Source organism: Lactuca serriola, chromosome 3 (assembly GCF_051521515.1).
Source record: "Lactuca serriola cultivar US96UC23 chromosome 3, Lser_US96UC23_V15, whole genome shotgun sequence".
Classification (NCBI taxonomy): domain Eukaryota; kingdom Viridiplantae; phylum Streptophyta; class Magnoliopsida; order Asterales; family Asteraceae; genus Lactuca; species Lactuca serriola.
This window is the reverse complement of record NC_136410.1, coordinates 130339031-130365678: the sequence shown is the minus strand read 5'-3', so window position 1 is coordinate 130365678 and position 26648 is coordinate 130339031. Positions and strand designations below refer to the sequence as shown.

Below are 26648 nucleotides of genomic sequence, written 5' to 3'. Positions count from 1 at the left end.
TTACTTTTGTACTTCATTATACTTATAATGGAAGGTTGATGTCCTATCCTACTCGTTCGGCTAACGACCCTCCACTAGTCAAGAGTGCGGTGCGTAAGAGTGGATACCCATTCAATCGCCATTTTATAGGCAATTTTCTTAAACACCCCTTATAGACCAGCTTCGTGAATCAGGCCTACTAACGGTAAGACTGACTGTTTATTCATACATATATAATACTTAGACTTTTAATGTTATATATAGTATAGGGTGTATTTTACACTTTTAAAATACTACGTGGTTTAATTTAGTAAATTATACTTTTAATTTAATTAAATGTAAACCAAAACTCTATGGGTTTATTAAATCTCTTTTAATTATACACCTTAATTAATCAATAAAACCATAAGGGTGTGATTCGAACTTTTCAAAACAATACTAGGGTTTTAGAATTTAACATTTCTAAATTAAACTTTTAATCAACTTTTAAATTCCAAAACTTGAGGGCAAGTTTTGAAACATTTAAAAACATCAAGCATCAAATAGCAAATAATTTAAATTAAACAATTAATTTAATGATTATCTAAATTTGACATAATTTCAATTTCTTGCAAGATAAGTTACCCAATTAATACAAATAATCAATCTTTAATCATATAAGGAAGTTATTATCTAATCAATTGGTAATTATCTTTTGTTTAATCAAGGATATACTCAAATATAAGATAAAATTCGAATATTAAAGACCCAAAACAATTAAGGCAAGTATCCTCAAGCAAAACCAATGTTTTAAAACCCGGGTTTTTAGTTGACCCGGTGTGAAGACCGGTTCACGGGTCAACCGGTTCAACCGCCGGGTCAACCCGGTTTATGGCATTTTTTTTATTTTCATATATTTTTGCTTTCCTCCATACAACATAGACATATAATACCAATAATTTGATGTCAACAAAGTTTAATCTAAACACAAAAAACAATCTTAACACAACAAACAACCACATAGAGTATTAATAACATGTTATAGATCAATCTTAACACAACAAACAACATAAAGTATAAATAACAAAAGAAAACATAGTTGTAGACAAATCCAAACACGTTACGACCAAACCAAATCATGGATCTTGAGAAATTGGAGTATTATAAGCATCGATCTCGCGGTCACTTAGTAATTGAAATTCACTATCAACTTCATGATCAACATGGTCACCTTGTGATTCAGAAGCCAGTTCATGCTCTTGCTCATCAAGCATATTTTCCAAATCATCATAATTAAGTTCTCCTTCCCGCTCTTCTTCAACCACCCAAAATCCCGTCTTATCAATATTTTCATAGTCAACAGGATCGTAAGACCTCATATCAACCTTCAATCTACAAAAACATTCAAAAAAATCTCAAATATAACTTGGTCATTTTATAGCATAGTATATCTTAGCAAGTTACCATACCTATTTTGTAAACGCAAGTTGTAATGAACAAATACAAGATCATTTAGCCTTTGATGTTCCAATCTATTCCTCCGTTTCGTGTGAATCCTTTCAAATACACTCCAGTTATGTTCGCAACCGGAAGAGGATGCCGTTTGCCTTAATATTCTAATAGCAAACTTTTGCAAAACCGGAATATCTCCGCCAAATAACTTCCACCACTCATCTACAAATGATATAGTCAGCAAAAAAATTTATTAGAAAATACAATATTTTATATATAATAATGACACAGTAAGTTTAAATCATACCTGGACGAGTAAGATTACGAGAAGCAACGACACTAGATCTACCAAAGGTACCTTCAGCATCACGAAACCTCCCTAAATTCTAGGTAATATTTAACACGTCATCACCTTTAAAAGTCTTCTCAACCATTTCAAGAACGCCTTGAAACACCTCATTTTTCTTACAAAGATTTGCATGATCATATTGGAAAACAGGATTCAACCAATAAGCCGCACAATAAATACTTTTTCTTAACATCCTATCCCAACGGCTATCAATTATGTTAGTGTAAGGCCTATATAATTCCTTCTTCTTCTTAAACAATTCCTTAATCCCTCTTCTTGCCCGACGCATTCCCTCGTAAACATAACCAATTGCAGATTTTTCATCTGAATCACACAACCGCAAAAGCTTTAACAAAGGAGTCATTACTTTCACTGTAATCAAACAATTCTTCCAAAAGATTTCATTCAAGACAATCTTTTTACATTCAACCGCATTTCCCACTTTCAACATCTTCTTAAACTCATTAGATATGACCATTGCTTGTAAATCTTCTTTATGGTCATACAAACTTTGCAATGCTATGAACACGGTACCAAACCGAGTAGCACCTGGACGGATAATTTCTTTCCAACCGGGTCTTTTTCTTAACCAATTCAACGTCCACTTATGATTATAAACAAAAATAGTAACCCTCGATGCAAGACTGACCAAACTTTTCACATTATCCAATTCTGAAAGATCCTTTAATACAAGATTAAGACAATGCGCTGCACATGGAGACCAAGTAATAGAAGGATATCTTTCACATAACTTAGTACCAGCAAGCTTGTAATTAGCAGCATTATCAGTTACCATTTGAACCACATTTTTTTCTCCTACCATTTCAACAATCTCAGCAAACAAATTACACAAATTTGTAGCATTGCTCTCTATATCAGATGCATCAACAGATTTAAGAAATGATATCCCTTTCGGACAATAAACCAAGAAATTAATCAAATGTCGTTGTGAAACATCCCTCCACCCATCACTCATAATTGTGCAACCTGTATCAACCCATTGGCTTCTTAACGAATCAATTAGCAATGAAACTGACTTTTTTGCATCTGTCAATAAATTAACCCTCAGAGCATGATAATTAGGTGCTTTGTACCCATAACCAATACTTGCTATTTTATCTACCATAAGTTGAAAAAAAAGGAGAGTTGCAAGCATTCATAGGTATACATGCATCATAAAACCACATAGCAATAGCTAAATCCACATCATGTATTTTTGCCTTACTTCGCATTGCAGATTTAATAGTGGGTTGGGAAGGATCATTTATACCTTTTGTAAAAAATGGATGCAAGTTTGAAGTAGATTTCCTTTTACCCTTTTTCACAGTTGACATTTCTATTTCCTCCATCTCTTCATCATCATCCAAGATAGTAACACTAGTGGTGCGTTTTTCTTTTTCTTTTTGGGCAGTCTCTTTCAACTTTCCTTGCATTGTAAACCGCACTTCTGGACTAACTTTTGAGCATGCTACTACCTCACCTTTAATACCAGCAAGATGTTTCTTAACCCTGTTTATTCCACCACCACCTATAACTTTTTGACAAAAGTTACATATCCATGCCTTTTTCCCCTTCTCATCAACGACTTGAGTAACATGTTCCCATGCTATATCCGTCTTTGTTCATACATTTGATTGAACCGAAGAATGGGATTGAGCTTGAGATTGTGCTTGCGATGGTTGTGCTTCCCTTGATTCCATATCTAACTGCATTGAAAAGTAATTTTATAATCAATAAACATATGTCAATTGGATCCTAATTTCATAATCTACATAATCAAAACCTTGAAACAATGACCAATTAACAATAAATGAAATGTAAATAACTAAATTTGTCACAAAATCTTGAAACAATGATAATTAACAATATATGAACTCTAATTGATTTCACATGTAATTGATAATTAAGAATAAATAAACTAACAAAATCTATCACCTGTAATTGATAATTAACAATAAATGAATTGTAAGTTCACCTGATTTCAAAGTCAATTAGAGAAGAAAAGAGCAGAAGTTTCTACAGCTAATCAAAAAAAAAAAAAGTCACTGCATTGCAGTTGCTATTGAGGTCGACGGTCATCACTGCATTGGGTTTAGGTGGAGAAGGAACAACCAACTAATCAAGGCACTTCTGAAACACCAGTCGATGTAGCAGCAAAAAAAAAAGAAAAAAGAAAAGAAAGGAAATCGGAAGTCGATTTAGCAGCAAAAAGAAAAAAGAAAAGAAAGGAATCGGAAACTCACCTGGAGGCGGCTGGAGAAGAATGCAAGTCGCCGGAGAATGAAGTCGACAGAGAATGAAGTCGCCGGAGAATGGAGGCGACTTGCTGCTTTCGTTTGCGACGTGCTGCTTTCGTTTCCCAGAGAAGAACGAAGAACGGAAGTCTATTTTGTGGCCTGGAGCTGGAGCGATACAAGATAGTCAAATAATTAAGCAAGCCCTAATAAACGGTCCAACCCGGTTTTTACTGGTTCACAATACCCGGTTCAACCGCGGTTCATGGTAAACCCGGCCGGTTCCATCCGGTCGGTATTTTTACAAAAACCCGGTCTCGATTAACCCGTCTTCTATCCCGGGTCACGGTTCAACCGGCCGGGTCGACCCGGGTTTTAAAACATTGAGCAAAACATCAAGAAATCCCAAAATCTGCTCTTACTGACGCTCGAACTCGCCGAGTTGGAGCAACTCGCCGAGTCCACATTGGAACTCGTCGAGTTCATCAGTCAGGGAGCCAAAAAATCGATTTTGAAGCTTGAACAAATAACCAAGACATCAATACAGTAGAAACCAATCAAGGCTCTGATACCACTGATGGGTTATGGCCATAAGAACATCCTATGTGCTCATGCAAACCCTAATGCTTGGATCTAGGTTTCTCTATTGTATATGCAATTCATCCAAGACATTAAACCCTAGTTCTAGCATACAATTAATCATGTTAACATAAGAATGAGGTTTAGATCTTACCTTGATTGTTATGTAGCAATAACAATCTCAAATCTTCCTTGTAATGGCTTTAGAAAGCTTAGAGTCACAAGTGTCACTCCTCTAATGTCTCACAAACACCAAGAACAAGAGGATGAAGAATAAGGAGAGAGGAGGCTACCAAAAAACGTCTAGAAACCCTAGAGGAACTCTTATTCACGTTTTTGGGGCATAAGGATACTATATATACATGTAGGCTATTAGGGTTTTCAACTAGGAAACCCTAATCTGACTGCTTAAGCCCTAAGCAGCCCATGGACCCTTTTAGAATATCCCTTGGATGATTTATAATGGGTTCCCCATAGAATTCGTCCAACTTATTATTCCAAGGTGATCCATAGCCCAAATGCAATTATCTTATAATTACAGTTCCAGTCCCTTAAGTTTAATTAATCTCTTTTAGTCACAAAATTAATTATCAATTAATTCTTGACTAATATTAATTAAACAATATGATTTCTCCTTTAATATATTATTCTCATAATATATTAATAAATCATAATTAATCCTCTCTCTCTCTCTCTCTCCATAATTCATCCTATCAAGTTGCTTTGGTGAAGGCAACCCAAAAGGACCATGCACCATCGGGTCAAGTACATACCAAAACTAGTTATCGACTTAGACACTAATCCAACAGTCTCCCAATTGGATAAGTCTAATAACTATTCTGCGTATGACTTCAGATCCTAATTTGCAATCGTAGCTTTCAAAAAAACCGCTGTCAACTCGGATCCTATCAGAAGAGTGTCCTTTAGATAAGGGATCATATATTCCTCGATTGTAGATATCGTATAGACTGAGACATGGATTTAAATCATTCTCTCTGTCTATGTGTTGTTTCCCGATTTCCGATTTATGACGACTGACAACAAACTACAATTTGAACACATCAAATTAGTCTCGGCTTGGCCAAGCGCTTAGTGTCATCACTAAATTATCGAGGGGCCCACAAATATCGCTTTCATCCTACTTTGGATAAAAGGAACGTATAAACTTTGATTCAATGCTTGCTTGCACTCACTCACTGAATCACACACAACAATATGTTTTATGACACCAAGTTACTAGTGCGTTTACATATTATCAATGTGTAACAGACAACAAATATGGTTGGATATGGAATATTGGAGCAGATGGGATTTCAAAGTGGCTAAAACAAGAAAATGGATTGATAATAAAATCTTACCTTCTAATGATAGGAAAACAAGGTGGAGATGTCTTATTTCAGGGAAATTTAATATTCATGTGTGGAGAACTCTCATAGATAGCAACATTGATTAGTGGGGTATTGAAGTTTATCTCTTTTATGTCTTATTTGTCATTTGGAGGTAGAGCAATAAGATCACTTGTTTATTCATTGTGAGGTGGCAACAAGGACTTGGGATGCAGTGTTTAAATGGTTGGATGTTCATATTAGTCAATTTAATTCTATTACGAACCTATTTGATCAAGTGGATGATTACAAGTGAAGTGCAAATAAGAATAATGTCATGGATATGGTTATAGACACTGGTCTATGGTACATATGAAAGTTTCGTAATAACATTGTTTTTTGATATGGAAAAATGAGAAAAGATTCCCTTTTTATTCAATTTGGGAGTATTATTTCCTTTGGGTTAGCAATAGATGGTCTAAGAGTAGTATTAATTGGGTTAGTTGGAAGCAACACCCTTTAAACAATTTGCAATGTCTTTTTTTGTTCATTAGCTTCTTTCTGGTTTTTTTACTATATGACAGGTTGTTTCCAAAAAAAACTTTTTCGTCTAAAGTCATATTTCAACGTACATATTTTTACATTAAAAAAACTATATTCTCATATAAAAATTTATGTTTTTATTTAAATTTATTTTACATAAGGTGAATTACTTATAATGGTAATGTATTTTGTTTTGTATATAAATATATTCACTAATTTTTTTTTGTACATGTCTTACTATTGAATGTGTTTTATATTTTACAAAATAGTATTATTACCTTCTATTTTATATGCCATATTACACATTTAATCATTAATTTCTTTTTTTATATATTTTACCAATATTCATACATAATATAAATACGTATTAGACACTAATATGTATAAATATTTATAAAAAAGTATATTTACATATAAATAAAATAGATATATGTTTTTTTTATGTATAAGTACATATAAATATGTAATTGATAATAAAAACCCATATTTTGAAAATTATTAATACGATTAAACCGTATTTTTAATTTATATGTACATATTTTTACACTATTTTTATCCTTATTGTTTCCTATAAAATTTTGATCTTCACAATGGACCTTATTTCTTATTTTCGTACGGTGAATAATCATTAGTGCAGGTGTTTGGATCTTTGCGTTTTGAATCATTAAATGTTGAAAAACAATTGGATGTTGATAATGGAATGATTGAATCATTTCATTAGATATTAAAAAAAAATATGATTTAATTTTATGATATTATTACGTAATAGAAAGTATTATATATATATATATATATATATATATATATATATATATATATATATATATATATATATATATATATATATATATATATATATATATATATATATATATATATAGTTGGATTGAGTGTCCAAGATTATAAATTAATTGATAATGTTTTTAATAATAATATGGTCATTTTTGGTTGCCCTCGTATCCTAATTAAGCAATAAGGAATTAACAGAAAGTAAGTTATTAATTAGTTATAAATTAATAAACTAATTAAATTATTTTGAAATTGATTAAATAGTTTTAATTAATTAAATAAGCATTATTAATTAATTGGAATATTCCAAAACCTTCTAGAATAAAGAAAGAATCGGTTTTATCTAGTGATAAAAATATATTGACTAATTCAACTAAGAATAAGGATAAGTCTCAAAATTTTGAATTAAATTGTAGATTATAAATAGATTGTTAGGGTCAAACCCAATTACTCTCTTTTACTCTCCAAAACCATCTAGCTCTACCATCTTTCTTACTTATATGAAAATTTTAACTCCCCTTGGGTTATTGAGATATTTGATTATACCTTCTCTTCTAAAGTTTCTTATGCTAGTTGGTGTTTTGGGTATGCTTCCATTAGATGGACTCTTGGTTTGGGCTCTTACCATCCTAATAACCGTGAATGTCACGAGATTTCAGTCAAAAAATCAAGAGCAACATGAGGTTAGTAATTTTCTTATTTTTATAAGATCTTGATTTCCAGTTATTCCATTTATGCACGTTCTATGAAAATTGTTTGCGAATTGGTCCTTAATGGTACTTTTGTAATTTTGGAGACTACATGAGTACGATGGGCGTACGTTAAGTACGGTTGGCATACGTGGCAGAGTCCTAAACCGTAATATTTGGGGTTTGGACCCTATTTAAACATCCTTAACTCTCAAGGATCCCTTCTTTCATCAGCCTCCAGCCTCATTTTGAACCTTTCAAACCCTAATCTCTTGAGTGAAGCAATCTTGACCTTGAGTGTGCATTTTGATGTTCTTGAATGAGGAAGAAGGAAAAGGAAACCATCTTAGAAGAGAGGAGCACTTTGGATCATGAATCACATCATCATTTGACACCATTTGGAGGTAAAAAGCTTTGATCTTGATGAAGTTTTACTTAGATCTTGTTTAGCCATGGATTTGTGTTCTTTTTAGTACTATAAGCTTGGCATTATGAGTATGGTTACTCTACTTCATATGAGTTGTCTTTTCAGACTTTGTGGAGTTTTTATAAGCATAAAAATGTAATCTTGGTCATTAGTTTCCTTCCATACATGAACTAGAATGTCTTAATGTGTTAACAAGTTAGGGTGTTTGGTATTGAGCACTTAATAGCTGCGAAAGATCACTAAGTTGGAAAATTTATGGTTAACGACAACATTTGAGGATTAGATCTAGAATTTGGACGAAAGAGCTTAAGGAGTTAAGCTCTTAATAAAAGGGAAAGGAAGCAACTTCGTACACTAGGCGTACTTGGGGTATGCTGTGCGTACGAGGTTAAACAACCCGTTTTTGGTCAAGCCCTGAGTACGCTAAGCTGACCAGCCGAGTACACTGGGCGTAATAAATTGAGTTAAATCGGCTGACTTTTTGACTTTTGGACTTTGACCAGGATTTTACCAAGTTTGGCCTAAGGGTATTTTGGGTATGTTGAGTTATAGTTAAGATTTTTCACTATTTGATGTATAGGTGATTGGTAGAGCCGATATTTGGAGCAGTGACCTATTCAGCTATCTGTTTAGACGGAGATGTGAATTTCCTAACTTTACTTGTGGGTGGAAGGTGCCTATGTTGTAGTGATCTATTAGATCTGCTTGTTTGTTACTTGATTGGTTATATTATTATCTGTTGCTAGATCTTTATTATTTGTTATGTATATGTCGACATGGTATGGTGGGGTTAAGACTATATTGCTTTGTGTTGTCCGTCAACAAACTGGGGCATTCCAAACGGGAGGTTGTCGGCTTGGGTTAATCCAACCAGGGGGTTGTAGACCTATCATGTATTAGGAAATCCAACAAAAAGGTTGTGGCTGGAGCATCCCAATTAGAAGGTTGAAGGGCAGGGGTAATCCAACTAGGAGGTTGTCAACCCAGTATATGAGTGGTTATATGTTTGTATGGTGGTACTTTGGGGGAACTCAATAAGATTTGGCTTAAGTTTTAGTTTATTGTTTCAGGTACTTCAGATGATCGTGGGAAGGAGAAAGTGTGATCTTACACATCCTTCAGATTTTATGTTATTAGATTTTGGGATACTCTAATTATGGATTATACTTTTGAAATAATCTTTTTGTAAACAATTATTGTCTTAGGGTTGTTCTAGAAAATTGAAAATTTTACTCTGATTTTTGGGATGTTACAAGTTGGTACCAGAGTCTTGGTTTTTGAGAATTGGATGAATATTCGTGTGAATCCAGAAACAAACTAAGGAATTGCAAAAGTTTTCAAATGTTTTTTAAAAATTGTTTTCAGAAGTAAACAAGGAAGGACGCGATGTGTACGATCAGCCGGAGGAAGAAAAGTATAGCTCAAGTTACCCACACTATTATTTTTTATTGATGAGAGTGATAATACTGCATGCTAGTGGTAGGATAGGGATCTTCAGGAACTGCATGATAGAATTGCCTAATATATGAGGCCTGATAGCCTAGGAGGATTTCTTATGTGGTAGATGGAATTGATGTCATTACTATAGTTGCTTACTGTGTGTATCATAGTTATACATAACTAAGATTCTATAGCCTTACCATGTTTGTTTTAGACTTATTTGTTGTTCCTTTTTTGGTTGTAGGATTAGGGTAGAATCAACTATTCGACTGTCTATAGGATCCAACGTTATGTATGATTAGCAGGTACGAATGGTTGCAGTGTTGGTGGAAGTTTCAAAGGTGAGTATGTGTGTGAGTAGCTAGGAAGATGAGGAACGATTAGCCACTCTCGAGAGAGTGAGGATATGGTGTATGCATATCCTAATAATGTATTAGTTTTGCGTGTTTGTGATGATCCTTGAGACAAACACGGGTAGGTGTGGAAGGAAGTATGGGCCTATAGTACTTAAAGCATAGGACCCGTACGGGTAGCAAGGAAGTCACGAAACCCGAGGATTTGGTCTCTTCATATGATTATACTGTTGGATTGTGTGTCTAAGCTCATAACTGTAATTGATATGTACTTGACCCGACAGTAGCATGGTCCTTTTGGGTTGCATTCATCAAAGAAATTTGATCCGTTAAACATTTGAGAAAGAGGTCATTTGTGATTTATTAGTATATTATACAAATAATATATTAATTGGGAAACCATTTTATTTAATTAGTATTAGTCAATCATTAATTTGGAATTAATTTAGTGATCAAAAGAGACTGATTAAATTTATAGGGACTGATTAGGTAAATCAATAATATTTATAGTTTGGGCTAATAATCCATGTTGATTAGGGATGGGCTAAATCTCTGTGAAAGTCCATGAAGAGTTAGTCCAAAGGGCCTATCATATGGATCATTAGAATACCAAAGGTTTTACGGTTTTATGTATGAAACCTTAAGTATTCCGCACTAAAAGTTGAATCCCTAGCTTCCTAAAATCGGCCCCCAAGACTTCTAAGGTGAAACCCTAGCCGATCTGTGCTTCTTAACCTCTCTCTCACAAGCCTTCTGTTGCTTTGGTGTTTTGTGATACATTGGATTTATCATACTTGAGGTAATAAGCTCTTGAAATGCCAAGAACTCCAAGCTACATCTAAGAGGTATTCATCTAACAAGTTTTTTATGTTGTATATCTCCAATTGCATGCTAGTTAGGGTATATGCTTTGGATAAAATAAAATTTCATGTATAACTTTAGAAAAATTATATCCAAAGCATTAGGGTTGTATTTGCACCATAGGGATGTTATAGTGCTCAAAATCCATCAGTTGTATTAGAGCCTAGGGTGTTTTTTGTTATATTGATGCAATGGTATTGTTTTCAAAGCTGGAAAATTTTCATTTTTAGCTACTAACTACTGGACTCGTCGAGTCCCATGAAGGAACTCGATGAGTTGATCCAACTCGACGAGTCCATTTCCTAGCTCGACGAATCGGATCATCTGTTTGCAGTTTTTTTGAGTTTTTGGCCAGTTTTGGATTAGGATCAATACCACAAATTGTTTTGATTGATAAAATTTGATTTTTATGATAAGGTAATGATTATCCTCATCCAATTGAATGATGATTGTCAAATTTTAAGATAAATACTTGATTTTGTGTAAAAAATTAGTTATTTGTGGAATTTCAATCATCTTGCTAAATGAAATTAAATTAGGTAAATTATGTGATATGATTAATTTAATTGAACCAAGAGTTTTGAAAGGTTTCAAATTTGTCCTCAAGTTTTGGAATTTAAAAAGTATTAATTATGAAACATTAAATTCCAAACCCTAGAATTTTAAAAGTATAAAATTCAACCCTTATACTATTATAATATTAAATGATTAGTACTTATATATATATATATATATATATATATATATATATATATATATATATATATATATATATATATATATATATAAGTACTAATCATTTAATATATATATATATATATATATATATATATATATATATGTATAAGACAGTCGGTCTTATCGTTAGTAGTCCTTATTGACAAAGCCGATCTATAAGGGGGTATAAGGAACTGCTTATAAAATGGTGGTAGAATGGGTGTCCACTCTCACCCACCACTTCCTTGATTGGTGGAGGGTCGTCAAGCAGGTAGGATAGGACATTAAATCTCATTAAAAAGTATAATGATAATTATAAAAAGTAAGTAAATGTGTTTCTAAATTCTCAATCTTAGTTACTTTAGGAAAAATGTGAAATTGGTGTTATTCCATGAAATTGCACTTTGCACCTTGCCAAGTCGTTAGTGGAGTATGTGTGGTTAACCGACACACTAACTTGGTCTAACAAGGGTGGAAAAGGGTAGCTTGAGAATTATCATATATCAATAGAGCGTGTATGGTTAACCGACACATTGATTAGGTGGTAAATGACTCAAGAGTGCCAAGAAAATTTTCATGGTTATATCACACCTTGTTTGTGATCCTCGGTATCCCTGTCACAAACTTGAAGGGAACAATTGAGATTTAAAAATGCCATTCAAAAGTTAAATGAATCTCAAAGATCTAGGAATTTCATAAAACTTAATTCTTTAAAATTTTAATTTTAGGTGGTGAAATTGGTAAATTGTCATTTACCTACATTCAAATATTCTGCAATTGGATTACAACATCCCTCTTCCGAATTGTGAAATATTGTGTTGGGTCCTACACTTAATATTTCATTTGGGCGTTATATTAAGGAATTTCTATCTAATGAAACTTGTCTTTCTTTTCAGATGTCTGCTTCAAAATATGCTTCGAACTCAAATGCTTCTGGCTCTTTCTCCCTCATGAACTTATGTGGGAGGGTCATTTTTGATGGGTCATATTTCAATGACTGGATTCGAAACATTCGCATGGCCATTCGCTATGACAAAAAGGAATATGTCCTCGAGAAAGAGATAAAGGATATTGATGAAGAAAATACCACTCCTGAGAAATTGGCTGAGTATAGGACACATGAGAAGGATGCAAAAAAGGTGTCGTGCATCATGCTAGCCACTATGACTTCTGAGCTTCAGAAGTCCTACAAGGACTTCTGGCCTTTCGAGATGCACCAAGACTTGATGGAAAGGTACCATCAGAGTGCCCGACAAGAAAGGTATGAAATAATTGCCTCCATGATAACAACAAAAATGAAGGATGGAGAGTCCATCACGGCCCACTTGCAAAAGATTCAGAGATATGTGGACCGCTTGCTGAAGTTGAATGTCAACTTTGATGAAAAGTTGGCAATTAATATTATACTACACTCTTTACCTCCTTGTTATGATCAGTTCCGTATGACTTATCATAGGAACAAGGAGGAAGTCACTCTAAGCAAGCTTCAAGGCCTTCTGAGAACTGCTAAAAGTAGTTTAAAAGGCAAATCTGTTGTACACACTCCTACTGCTGCTGCCTCAGTCCTAGCAATTGGACATGGGAAAGGGAAGAAAAGGAAAGCTCCTTTCAAGAATCATAAGGGAAAGTCTCATGAGGGATCCTCTTCTAGTGGGTCCAAAGGTCGTTCTGCTGCTCCCTTTTCCAATCCATAGGAAGCAGAGTGCTTCTATTGTCATGAAAATAGGCACTGGAAACGAAGCTGCCCTAAATACTCGCAGGACATTAAAGATGGGAAGATAAAGCCCACTTTCGCAGGTATTTACACTATTCAATCTAATAACTAATCACATGCTAGTTCTTGGATCCTTGATATAGGACGTGGTTTTCACATTTGCTCTAATTTGCAAGGTCTAAGAAGAAGTAGGGATGTGGAGCACAGGAAGATGAACTTGATCATGGGGAATAGGAAAGTGTCGCCTGTCACCAAGATTGAAGTTTATTCTTTATTGCTTTGTAATGGGTTAGGTTTCGAGTTGAATAATTTCTGCTACTCGCCAGATATGGAAAGAAACATTATTTATTTTCATGGTTTGTATAAACAAGGTTTTAGATTTTTGTTTAATAATGAAATTGGTTCTATAAATGCTTTCTATAATGACAAGCTTTATTTTGAAGCATTGCCTTCTAATGGTATATATGAAACTGTGATGGTTGTAGAAAACTTAGGAAATAATGTATTACATATTGATTCTTCCAATGGTTTAGACAAAGCATGCTTGTGGCATTGTCGTCTTGGACATGTCAACAAGAAGCGCATAACCCAACTCCAAAAGGATGGAGTGTTAGAGTCATTTGACTTAAATTCGGACGACACGTGCGGATCTTGTTTGCTTGGAAAGATGACCAAGTCACTTTTCACTAGTACTTGTGAAAGAGGTGAGGGTTTGTTGGATCTCATACACACCGATGTGTGTCGACCCTTCAGACCCGCCACAAGGGATGCTAACCACTTTTATGTAACCTTTACCGATGATTATAGCAAATATGGACATATCTACTTAATCAAGCACAAGTCGGAAACCTTTGAAAAGTTCAAAGAGTTTAATCAAGAAGTGGAGAATCAACTTGGTAAGAAGATAAAGATGCTCCAATCCGATCAAGGTGATGAGTATCTTGGTATCGAGTTCCACGACTATCTTAAGGAATGTGGAATTGTTTCACAATTGACGGAACCTAGGACACAATAGCTTAATGGTGTGGCTGACAAGAAAAATCGAACCTTGTTGGACATGGTTCGTTCCATGATGTGTCGAGCTTCGTTACCTATCTCATTTTGGGGGTATGTCATAGAGACTGCTGCCCATATCCTTAATCTAGTCCCAATTAAGAAGGTTGCCAAAACACCTCACAAAATGTGGACAGGGAAGGTTCCCTCGTTAGCACATATCAAGGTTTGGAGTTGCGTGGCTTTCTTAAGATGAGAGACTCACGACAAGCTTGAACCTCGTAGTGAGCGTTATATTTTTTTCGGCTACCCACAGAAGTCCTTTGGATCTCTTTTATAGACTGAGTGACAATGTTGTCTTCGTTGCGAGGAGAGGAGTCTTTCGCGATAGAGAGCTCATATGCCAAGAGGACAGTGGGAAGAAAATTGACCTTAAAGAGCTTCAAGAGTTAAGCAATAGAGGAACCTATAACACTAGCGCGCAACCTAAGGAGGAAATTCCCGTTGAACCAATTGACCAGTCATTACCTCTTCGACGTTCCTCTCGAGTTAGGATGGCACCAGAGTTTTATGGTTTTCATATTTTACTACGGAAGGTGATACATTTATTAGTGATAGCACACTTGTAAATTTGGATGAGCCATCTAACCACAGGGAAACCATGGCAGGCCCTGAGTTTGCTAATTGGAGAGAGGCAATGGACAATGAGATTCAGTCCACGTATGACAATCAAGTTTGGAACATGGTTGAAAATGAACCAGGGCATAAGACGGTCGGGTGCAAATGGATCTTCAAGAAGAAGACCGATATGGATGGAAAAGTACACACATATAAGTTGCGATTGGTTACGGAGGGCTTTACTCAAACTCCTGGTGTTGATTATGACGAGACCTTCTCACCAGTAGCGAAGATTAAGTCTATAAGGGTTATGCTAGCAATAGCTGCGTTTCATGATTATGAAATACGGAAAATGGATGTCAAAACTGCTTTCCTTAATGGGAAGGTGGCTGAGGATGTTTACATGAGTCAACCAAAGAGTTTTATATATGCGAAGTACCCTAACAGAGTGTGTAAGCTTGAGAATTCCATTTATGGATTAAAGTAAGCATCTCACAGATGGAATCTTTGTTTGGATGAGAAAGTCAAAGATTTTAGCTTTTCGAGAAGCGAGGACGAGTCCTGCGTATATTTCAAAGCTAGCGGGAGTATAGTTAGCCTTCTGGATTGTATATGGATGACATACTACTCATAGGAAATGACGTTCCAACCTTGCAGGAAGTTAACTTCTGGCTTGGGAAGTGTTTCTCTATGAAGGACCTTGGGGAAGCTGCTTACATTCTAGGTATAAGGATATTGAGAAATAGGAGTAAAAGACTCATAGGACTTAGTCAAAGTACCTACTTGGCCAAGGTGTTGAAACGTTTCAACATGGAGAATTCCAAGAAAGGATAATTGCCTATCCAAAATAATACCAAACTGTGTAAGACTTAGAGTCCGAGTATCGATGCCGAGATGGTAGAGATGAGTCAAGTACCATATGCTTCCGCCGTTGGCGATCATGTATGCTATGACATGTACTCGCCCTGATGTGGCTTTTGCTTTGAGCATGGTTAATCGATATCAAGGGAATCCTGGTAGAGCACACTAGATTGCAGTAAAGAACATTTGTTATGTACCTGCATAGGACTAAAGACTAAGTTGTTACCCTCGATGGGAGTGATGACTTGAGAGTGACAGGGTATAGTGATGCTAGTTTTTAGACCGACAGAGATAATTTCCGCTCTCAGTCGGGCTGAGTATTTACCCTAAATAGAGGAGTAGTAACATGGAGAAGTTCCAAACAGTAGACTATAGTTGATTCAACGTGTGAATCAGAGTACATAGCATCAAGCGAAGCATCAAAGGAGGCAATATGTCTAAAGAACTTCATCGGAGAGCTTGGAGTTGTACCAGCCATAATGGATCCTATGGAGATTTTCTGCGACAACAAAAGTGCGGTCTCCTTAACATGGGAACCGAGGGATCATGGCAGATCCAGACACATCGATAGAAAATATCACTTCATAAGACATCGAATAGAAGAGGGACTCCTCGTACTGAAGAAGATATCGTCAGAGGATAACCTAGCAGGTCCTCTTACGAAGGGACTGAGTAGGGTTAAGCATTTTTTACATGCTAAGAGCATTGGCCTAAGAGACGATATTAGTTTTAGTGATTAGAGAGGTTGTTTCGAAACTTGTAATAGTTTAAATGTAATTGACATTCGATGATTGAATAAAGGAGTTTATTTATGAGTCAAGTTACTATCTTGTGTCAATTGTTTACTATTGTTTCATATTGCATGTTTTGACTTCCAAAATAATATGATGATTCAAATTATCCACAGTCGATCATACTTTGGAAGTGGGTTATGAAATTAGACTGTCATGAATTGGATTGTAGATTGTCTAAGGTGTTTAGACATAGCAAAGGTTTGCTACAACGTTCATGAGTGCTCTTGAAATAAGATTTGAGTATTGGATCAATACCACGCTCACATGAATTACTTAATGGAATTTATCATGAGCGATTGTGAGACGATAATATCGTATAGTATTTTAACCAAGATATATGAGTTGTTGATTATGAGTTGGTTGTGCATTGATTGCACAAACATGCATCAGTAACTTGATGTTATAAAACATGTTGTTGTGCATAATTTAACAAGTAATTAGTACAAGCATAAAAGTCGAATTTTATATGTTCCTTTTATCCTAAGAGGATTAAAGCGATATCTTGGGCCCCTCGGTGATTTTGTTTTGACTTGTGTGTCGGGCCCGATGAGGACTTAATTGATGTGTTCAATTAATTTATATGTCAAACAAATCTGAAATTGGGAAAAAACTGTTGGACAATAAGTATGACAATGTTCCATGTATTTGTCTGCACGATATCTTGAAGAACAGAGGATTATATGATCCCTTATCTAAAGGACGCGTCATTCATATGATCAGAGTTCCACAACGGATTTTGAGAGCTACGATTGCTAATCAGATTTTGAAGTTACATTGGCAATTATAGTTAATAGACTTATCCAAGTGGGAGATTTTTGGATTAGGTGTCTAAGCCCATAACTATAATTGATATGTACATGACCCGATAGTAGTGTGGTCCTTTTGGGTTGCATTCACATGAGCAATTTGATATGATGGACATTTGAGAAAAAGGTTACTTATGATTTATTAATATGTTATAGGAATAATATATTAATTGAGAAAACATATTATTTAGTTAATATTGGTCAAGAATTAATTTGGAATTAATTTAATGATCAAAAGAGACTGATTATATTTACAGGGAGTGATTAAGTAAATTAGGAATATTTATAGTTTGGGCTAATGATCCATGTTGATTAGGGAAGGGGAAAAATCTATGTGAAAGTCCATGAAGAGTTAGTCGAAAGGGTCTATCATATGGATCATTCGATTACCAAAGGTTTTAGGGTTTTATGTATGAAACCCTACAAATTCCACATTATAAACTGAATCCGTAGCTTCCTAAAATCAGCCCCAAGACTTCTAAGGTGAAACCCTAGCCGATTTGTGCTTCTTAGCCTTTCTCTCACAAGCCTCCTCTTGCTTTGTTGTGTTGTGACACATTAGAGGTATCACACTTGAGGTACTAATCTCTTGAAAGGCCAAGAACTACAAGCTACAACTAAGAGGTATTCATCTAACTAGTTTTTTATTTTGAATATCTCCAATTGCATGCTAGCTAGGGTATATGCTTTGGATAAAATGAAATTGGATGTATAACTTGAGAAAACTAAGATCCAAAGCATTAGGGTTGTATGTGCACCATAGGGATGTTATAGTGCTCAAAATCCATCATATACAAGTGTGTATTGTGGCCTTTCTGATATGTTTTGGTATATTTTTAAAATGGTGGAGATGAGAGGTTAGGGATCTGGAGTTGGTGGCCAGGGCAGGCCAGGTTTGACTAATGCTCAGATTCGGGAGATCATCGCCACTTAGGTGGCTGCTGCTGTCTGGGGTTCTATGTTAAAGATATGTGGAGAGGATACCAGGACTGGCTCAGCCTTTTGTTCTGTTGTCAGGGCTTGGGAGTACCTGCAACACCGGTGTAGGGGTTATATTGGGTATGTAGTTGACACCCGGGTTGGGAAGGAGGTTTCAGATATGACTGTTGTTAGAGAGTTTGTTGATGTGTTTTCGGAGTAGTTACCCGGTGTGCCTCTTGAGAAGCAGGTGGAGTTCAGGATCGATTTGGTCCCTGGTGCAGCCCCTATTGCTAAGGCATCGTACCGATTAGCACCACCGGAGATGCATGAGTCTTCCTCTTAGCCTTAGGAGTTGTTGGGCAAGCAGTTTATTATACCGATCAGTTTGTCGTGGGGGGCACTGCTCTTGTTTGTCAAGAATAAGGATGTATCACACAGGATGTGCATTGATTACTAGGAGTTGAAACAGTTGACGATGAAGAACCGTTACCCACGTCCACGGAGTGATGAACTCTTTGATCAGTTGCATGGTGCATCTTTGTTCTCTAAGGTTGATGAAGGTTAGAGAGGAGGACATGGAGAAGACCACATTTCAGACTCGTTATGGTCATTACAAGTTCGTGGTGATGTCTTTTGTCTCACCAACGTGCCAACAACATTCGTGGGCTTGATGAATTGGGTATGCATGCCAAAGCTCGATCACTCAATCATTGTTTTTATTGATGATATCACGGTGTATTCCGAGACTAGGAAGCTGCATAACGAGAACCTTCGAGATCTTCTAGAAGTTTTAAGGCGAGAACAGTTGTATGCCATGTTCTTGAAGTATGAGTTTTGGTTATGAGGGGTTCGGTTCTTGGGACATCTCGTTAACCAGAATAGGATTTTGGTCGACCCGACTATGATTTAGGTCGTGATGCAGTGGGAGGTTTGGAAGTCTCCCTCAACGATTAGGAATTTCTTTGGATTAGCAGGGTATTATCAGAGATTTATTCATAACTTCTCCAATATCTTTGTACCCCTTACTCGTCTGATGATGAAGGGTGTGGATTTCCACTGGGGGCCTGAGCAGTAGGCTACATTCGAGTCTTTGAGACAAAAGTTATGTGAGGCCCTAATGTTGACCCTCCCTGAGGGTGTTACAGATTTTGTGGTATTTTATGATGCATCCATCACCGGCCTGGGGGCAGTTCTTATGTGAAAACGGAGGGTTATTGCTTATGCTTATCGATAGGTGAATTCGTATGAGTTTCGTTATCCGAGTCATGATTTGGAGTTGCGAGCAGTGGTGTTAGATCTCAATATTTTGTAGCATTATTTGTATGGGTCTAGTGTACTACCTACACGGATCACAAGAGTTTAAGATATCTCATGGATCAACCGAATCTGAATATGAGATAGCATAGGTGGCTTGATGACGTCAAGGATTATGACTGCGAGATTCTGTATCACCTAGGGAAAGATAATTTAGCCACCGATGCTCTAATTCGCAAGACGGTTAGTTCTTCTATTGGGAGCATGTGTATGGGGTTTTCAACTGATTCTCCGCTACTTGATTTGATTAGGGATGCTCAGGCCAAGGGAGTCAGGAATGAGAATTGGAAACAGGAGATACTTGGGGGTGAGATTGACAAGTTTATTATTGAGAGTCGTGGATTATTGACCTGATGTGGTCGGGTTTGGGTGCTAGACTACAGTGGGATTAGGAAGACTATTATGGAGGAGGCACACAAGTCCAGGTTTACGATACACCTTGGAGCCACCAAGATGTATCAAGATTTGAGACTTAGATACATGTGGTCGCGCATGAAGAGATAAATAACTTGGTATGTCGAGAGGTGCTTAAGCTATCTGATGGCCAAGGCTAAGCACCTGAGGCCGCATGGCATGTTGCAACCATTTGAGGTTCCCATGTGGAAATGGGAACATATTACCATGGATTTCATCACCAAGTTACCTCATACAACTAACATATTTGACACGATATGGGTTATATTGGACCATCTGACCAAGAGCACCCACTTTAAAGCCATTCGAGAGAGCTCATCGTTTGAGAAATTGGCCGATTTATATGTGCGCGGGATTGTTGCTCGGTATGCTATTCCATTCTTCATTGTATCTGATCGAGATGTTCAGTTCACTTCTTGTTTTTGGTAGAAGTTCTACGAGTAACTGGATACGAGGTTGCATCTTAGCATCTCTTATCCTCCGCATACTAACGACTAGAGTGAGCGGACCCTTCAGACACTTGAGGACATGTTGAGAGCTTGTGTTATAGATTTCGGTAGGAGTTGGGACTCCTACCTTCCCTTAGCAGAGTTTTCTAACAAAATAGCTATCACTCTAGTATTCGTGCACCGCCATTCGAGCTCCTTTATGGCAGGAAGTGTGGTACCCCGGTTTGTTGGGGAATGATTGGTCATAGAGTCATGGGAAGGACTAAGGTAGTCCTTCTGATGACAGAGCTTATTCATAAGATCAGGCTGAGACTATAGACAGCTTAGAGTCGGCGGAAGAGTTATGCCAACAAATATCGATTTGAGTTGGAGTTCCAGGTCAGCGACATGGTTTTGCTGAAGGTATCACCCTAGAAGGGTGTAATTGATGGGTTTTAGACATTTCAAAACAAACTTAAGTCCTTGAGTGTGCATGCAACCTAAAAGAAAGATCTATGTTTTCTCTATTGAACCTATAATTATGAACATCAAATAGGAACCCTAAGGAACTCTAGATATTTTCGAAATCTAAAAAGAAAGAACAAAAACATACCTTTTGATCCTTTGGAAGAAATAACCACAATTGTCGTGCCCCTAGTGGTTCACACCCAAGCTAGAAATGAAGATCACGAGGAGAGAGAGGAGAGGTAATTTTTTGTTTCTCATGGAATAGGAGTGGCCGAAATTTGCAAGGCTTAAGGGCCTTTATATAGTGCAAGTAAGAATCCCTAGATAAGCCTCAAACCAATAAAATAACATTATCTTATTTTTGGTAATCATTTAGCTTCCTAATTATCCTCCAATGATAATTCTTGAACCCCAAAAGACTCCCCAACACTGTCCACCTCTATGGTGGAAGGTTCTTGATCCTTTTGCTTAACTATTTAATAATTTCACTTTTAGTGCCTGCATTTTTGATTAATTCTACTAATCCCAAAATTAATTCCAATTAATTTTTGATTAATTATTAATCAGATATTACAATTTCTAATTAATATATTATTCACTTAATATATTAATAAATTATTTATTTCACTATATTAGTCAAATAATAAATCAACATCTGTCTAAAAAAACATCATGTCTAATTGCTAGGTTTGAGTGAAACCCAAAGGACTATGCTACAATCAATTAAAGTTTATACCAATTATAGTTATGGGCTTAGACACCTAATCCAACATTCTCCCACTAGGACAAGTCTATAACTATAATTGTCGGTATAGCTTCTAAAATGATCAGCATATTCTAGCTTCCAAAAGCTGTTGTCGAACTCTAACCCAATCAATTAGGTGTCCTAAGAGAAGTGATCATATAATCCTCCGTTCTGGAAGATATCATTCGTACATGAGACATGTAATAGAATCAATCTCATTGTCCAACACTTTGTTTCCCGATTTTTGATTTGTAATGACATGGAACTTTTAATCAAACACATCAATTAAGTCCTGGCTGGGTCCAACACTATAAGTCAACACTATCGCATTTATCGTCAAGGAAAAAGGAACAAATAAACTTCCACTTATATGCTTGCGCTATTCACTCATCAAATCATGCACAACAATATGTTTTATAAAATCAAGTTATTGATGCGTTTATGTATCATCAATGCACAACTAACTTGTAAACTACAACTCATATATCTACATTTCAAGATTATAAGATATTATCGTCTCAGAATTACTCATGATAAATTCCATGAAGTAATTCTATGAGCGTGTGTTAATCCAATACATAGATCTCCATTTCAAGGTATTCACGAATATTGCAACAATACTATTGGTATGTCTGAAACCTTTTAGACAATCTATAATCTAATTCATGACAGTCTTAATTCACTAGTTACTTCCAAAAGTACGAATGACTTTGGAATTTGAATAATAGAATTATTCGGGAAGTAAAACATGAAAAATGAAACACATGAATAAAAAATTGACTAAAGGTAGTAAACAAACTTATAAATAATTCTGTATTATTTAATCACCAAAAGTCAATTAAATTTACTTTGTTACAAGTTCCAAACTAACTATCTAACTACTAAAACTAATATGATCTCTTAGACCAATTCCTAGCATGTTGAATGTGGTTGACCCTACTCAGACCCTTTGTGAGGGGATCTGTAGGATTCTCTTCAGATGACACCCTCTTTACAACGAGGTGACCTTCTTCTACTTTATGTCTGATGAAATGGTATTTTCTGTTGATATGTCTTGATCTGCCATGATCTTTTGGTTCGTTTGTCAAGGCAACCACTCCTTTGTTATCACATAAAATTTCTATTGGCTCCTTAATGGATGGAACACCTCCAAGGTCTCTGATGAATTTATTCAACCAAATCACCTCCTTTGATGCTTCGCTCGCCGCTATGTACTCTGATTCACAGGTACAATCATCCACCATCTTTTGTTTGGAACTTTTCCAGGTTACCGCTCCTCCATTTAAGGTAAAAACCCAGCCAGATTGAGAACGGAAGTTGTCTCTGTCTGTTTGAAATCGGGCGTCATTATACTCAGTTACTCTCAATGTATCACGGCCACCATGTACCAGGACCCAATCCTTATCCTTCGCAAATCCTTTAGAATATTGTTAACTTCTATCCAATGAGCTCTACCTGGATTTCCTTGATAATGATTGACCATACTTAAAGCAAAGGCCACATTAGGGCAAGTACATTTCATAACATACTTGATAGATCCAACAACGGAAGAAAATGGAACTCTACTCATTTCTTCTGTCTCAGCATCGGTAGTTGGGCCCTGAGTCTTACTTAGTTTAGTATTACTCTGTATAGGTAATTCTGATTTCTTGGAATTTTCCATACTAAAACGTTTTAGTACCTTTTCCAAGTATATACTTTGACTAAGGCCAATTAGCCAAGACTTAAGCTCTTGCAAAGTTCGAATGTCATTCCCTATAAGAAGTATGTCATCAACGTACAATACCAGGAAGGTTAATATACTCCCACTATCTTTGACATATACACAAGATTCATCTTCATTTCTAGAGAAGCCAAACTCCTTGACCTTCTCGTCAAAGCAAAGATTCCATCTGCGAGAAGCTTGTTTTAATATATAGATTGAATTCTCAAGCTTACACACTCTATTGGGAAACTTTGCATCAACAAAACCCTATGGCTGACTCATATAAGCATCCTTAGCTAACTTTCCATTAAGGAAAGCAATTTTGACAGCCATCTGCCAAATTTCATGGTCATGAAATGCAGCTATGGCGAGCATTATCCTAATAGATTTTATCTTAGTCACTGGTGACAAGGTCTCATTATATTCAACCACTAGGGTTTCATTAAATCCCTTCGCAATCAGTTGAGCCTTGAAAGTTTGTAGCTTTCCATCCATGTTGGTCTTCTTCTTAAAGATCCATTTGCATCCAACTGTCTTACGATCTTGGTACATTATCAACCAAATTCAAAACTGGGTTGTCATACATAGACTTGATCTTGTTGTCCATTGCCTCTTTCCATTTGGCGGCCTCAGGGCCTGCCATTGCTTCCTTGTAGTTAGCTGGTTCATCCAAATTTACAAATGTCCTATCACTGATAAAAGTATCGCCTTCTACAGTAATATGGAAACCATATAACTCAGGTTACATTCTAACTCTAGTGGAACACCTAACAAGTAACGACTCTTCAACTGGTTCAACTGGAATCTTTTCCTCAGGTTGAGCGCTAGCGTCTTCAGAGGCTCCTTTATCGGTTCGCTCTTGAATCTCGTCAAGATCAATGCTACTCCTATTGGCCTCTTTTCATATGAGTTCTCTCTTTTGAAAAACTCCCCTTCTTGATACAAAGACCACGTTCTCACTAGGATTGTAGAACAAATATCTAGAGGACTTCTATGGGTAACTGATGAAAATACATCTCTCACTTCGAGGTTCAAGCTTGTCATGAGTTTCATATCTAACGAAAGCTTCACAACCCCAAACCTTGATATGTACTAGCAATAGAATCTTCCCTGTTCATACCTCATGAGGTGTTTTGGCAACCTTCTTAGTTGGGACAAGATTAAGAATGTAATGGCAGCCTCTAAGGCTTACCCCAGAATGAATTTGGAAGAGAAGCTCGACTCATCAAGGAACGAACCATGTCTAATAAGGTTCGACTACGCCTCTCAGCCACACCATTAAGTTTTGGTGTCCTTGGAGGTATCAATTCTGAAACTATTCCATATTCCTTGAGATAGTCATGGAACTCGATACTAAGATACTCACCGCCCCTATCGAATCTAAGCATCTTTATTTTCCTGCCCAATTTACTTTCGACTACATGTTTAAACTCTTTGAACTTTTCAAAGATTTCTGACTTACGCTTGATTAAGTAGATATAACCATATTTGCTATAATCATCAGTAAAAGTCACATAGAATCGATTAGCATACCTTGTGGACGATTTAAAGGGCCCACATACATTTGTGTGTATGAGATCCAACAAACCTTATCCTCTTTCACAAGATCCAGTGAAAGGTGATTTTGTCATATTAACAAAAAGACAAGATTCACAATCATCATCTAACCTTAGGTCAAATGATTCCAACACTCCATCCTTTTGGAGTTGGGCGATACGTTTCTTTTTAATGTGTCCAAGATGACAATGCCACTAGCATGCTTTGTCTATACCATTAGATGAATCAGTTTGAAATACACTATTGCCTCAATTATCTACACACATCACTGTTTCATAAACACCATCACTAGGTAAAGCTTCAAAATAAAAAATACCATTTTTATAAGCAGAAATAACACCATTCTAATCATTAAAAGAATATCTAAAACCTTGTTTAAACAATGAATGAAAGGAAATAATGATCCGTGTCTATTCTGACAAGTAGCAACAATTTAATAATCTATTCCTAACCCATTACTAAACATTAAGCCATAAACTACAAATCTTGATGATAGGTGAAAATCGCCTAGTCCCCATGATTAAGTTCATCCTTCCGTGCTCCAAATCCTCACTTCTTTTTAGTCTTTGCAAATCAGAACAAATGTGAAATCCACATGTTGTATCAAGGACCCAAGAACGAAAACGTGATGTGTTATTAGATAAAATAGCGTATATACATGCCGAAGTTGGCTTCACCTTGCCATCTTTGATATCTTGCAAGTATTTTGGGCAGATGTGTTTCCGATTCCCTTTTTCATTGTAATAAAAGAAAGTGGCCTCTTTGGGATAAGAGACAAGAGGAGCATCAAAACTAGATTTTCCATTAGGTCCATTTCTTGATGACTTAGCTTGAGACTTTCCCTTCCAGTTTTGCTTAGGAGGACCATTCCTCTTTTTCCGTTTCCCTTGACCAATGTCTAGAACGAGAGCACTAGAAGGAGTGCAGGCAACACCTTTTCCCTTCATCCCTGCTTCAACTATTGGTTGTGTAATTGAGGCAAAGTAGTTTCATTATTGTTCAAATGATAGGTCAAAATGAATTGATCATAACAACTTGGCAAGGAGTTCAACACTATGTCGATTTATAACTATTCATCAAAATTCACGTTAAGCTTGACAAGACTATCCACGTACCGTTGCATTCTCTGAATGTGGCTACTAACAAATTCTCCCTCTTTCATGTTGCTATCTATGAGGGACTTTACCACCTCGTAATTTTCCTGACGAGCTCGCATATGGTACTTTTCCATAAGGTCCTTGTTCATCTCATACGACTAGTAATCCTCATAGTATCTCTGCAACTCAGGAGTCCTTGTGGCCACCATGACGCAAACAGCTTTGGTTGCATCCCTGTAGTGTTTCTTGTAGGCGAGCATTTCTTCAGGAGCGGGCTTCTCTTCGTCAATATCATCTAATTTTCTCCCAAGGACATACTCCTTGTCCTCTAAATGAAGGACCATCTATATTTTATGCATCCAGTGATTGTAGTTGGTGCCAATGTTCAACAAGGAAAAGTTATGGTTACAAGAGGAGGAACCAGAAGCATCATTTGGAGTAGACATCTGTAAGAGAAAGATAGTTTTTATTTAGATAAGAATAATCATCAATATAAC

General features: G+C 36.2%; 1 pseudogene; it reads right to left on the bottom strand.

Annotated features, from left to right (window-relative positions):
• Positions 1-1094: 1094 nt before the first annotated feature.
• On the bottom strand, positions 1095-26001 carry LOC145095712 (uncharacterized; annotated as a pseudogene).
• Between the last annotated feature and the right edge of the window lie 647 nt (positions 26002-26648).